We start from the raw sequence: 1,616 nt of genomic DNA, 5'->3' as shown, positions 1-1,616 counted from the left end.
GCCATTCGGGCTTAGCAATGCTGCAGCAACATTTGAGAAGCTGATGGAAAGAGTACTGGAAGGCCTACAATGGAGGATAGCTCTAGTATATCTGGATGATGTCATTGTGTTTGCAACAACGTTTGATGAAGAAAGAGGCTAGAGAAAGTATTCAAACATTTGAAAGCAGCGAACCTCAAACTTCATCCCAAGAAATGCCACTTATTCCAGAAAGAGGTGCTTTACTTGGGTCACATTGTAAGTGAGCATGGCGTGCAAACTGATCCTGACAAGGTGAAAGCAGTGCATGATTGGCCAACACCAGACAATGTGGGAGAGTTAAGAAGTTTCTTGGGACTCTGTACTTATTTGTGAAGGACTTTACAACTACAAATGCTCCACTACATGATTTGACCAAAAAAGGCCAGAAGTTTAATGGATAGTTTCTTGCCAGCATGCTTTCAATACATTGAAAGAAAAATTGGCCTCAGCTCCACTTTTAAAGCATCCAAATCCCTCACTGCCGTACATACTGGATTGTGATGCTAGTAATGTCGGAATTGGAGGCATGTTATCTCAGAAAGTGGGCGAAAACGAACATGTGGTGGCCTACTTCAGTAGGGTTTTAAGTAGACCAGAGAGGAACTACTGTGTAGCATGGAGGGAACTCCTTGCTATAGTAAAGAGTCTGACATATTTCCATCCTTACCTCTATGGAGCCAGGTTTACCATTACGACAGACCATGCTGCGTTATGCTGGTTAAGATCATTAAAGAACCCAGAGGGACAACTGGCATGTAGGATCGGAAAGATAAACCAGTATAATTATGATATTGAATACAGAGAAGGAGAATCTCATGGAAATGCCGATGGACTGAGCCGAAGAACCTGCAAAAACGACTACAGACATTGCTGCAAAAGAGAGGTTGAACTAACTATTTGTCATCAAGCTGAAGTCAAAGTGACTGAAGGAGTTGATGATGGTGAAGTGGAACCAAGTATATATATTAAAGCAGAACAGGAGCAAAACCAAGATTTGAAGCCAATAATTGATTTCCTACAGGTAAGTGTTTTGCGCCCTGCTTGGGAGAAGGTGTCTACCTTAAGTCCTGTGACAAAGAACTATTGGGCACAATGCGACCAGTTGAAGCTTGAAGATGGTATTCTTGTCCAGAGATGGGAAACTGCAGATGGGAAAGAGACGACCTGGCAAACGGATATACCGAGAAAGTTATGGGAAGTTGTGCTGCGTCAATCCCATGATAGTTTAACAGGAGGACATCTCAGAGTTAAGAAGACGTTGAGTCACCTACGACAGATACTTTACTGGATAGGTATGAAGCAAGATGTGGAAGAGTGGTGCAAAACCTGCAGTACATGTTGTGCTGAAAGGAGACCTAAGCATAAGGGACGTGCTCCAATGAAGTTATATCAAGTTAGAGCACCAATGGAAAGAGTATCAATTGACATTGCTGGTCCTTTGCCCCAAACTCGTGATGAAAACAGAAACATTTGTGTGGTGGTGGATTATTTCACCAAGTGGCCAGAGGCATATGCAATACCAAATCAGGAAGCTCCAACTGTACCTTGGGCTATTAGTGATTTCTTCTTCAGGTTTGGTATGCCATATGAACTGC

The sequence above is a fragment of the Limulus polyphemus genome, unplaced genomic scaffold (assembly GCF_000517525.1).
Source record: "Limulus polyphemus unplaced genomic scaffold, Limulus_polyphemus-2.1.2 Scaffold6230, whole genome shotgun sequence".
Classification (NCBI taxonomy): domain Eukaryota; kingdom Metazoa; phylum Arthropoda; class Merostomata; order Xiphosura; family Limulidae; genus Limulus; species Limulus polyphemus.
This window is presented reverse-complemented; position numbering follows the sequence as displayed.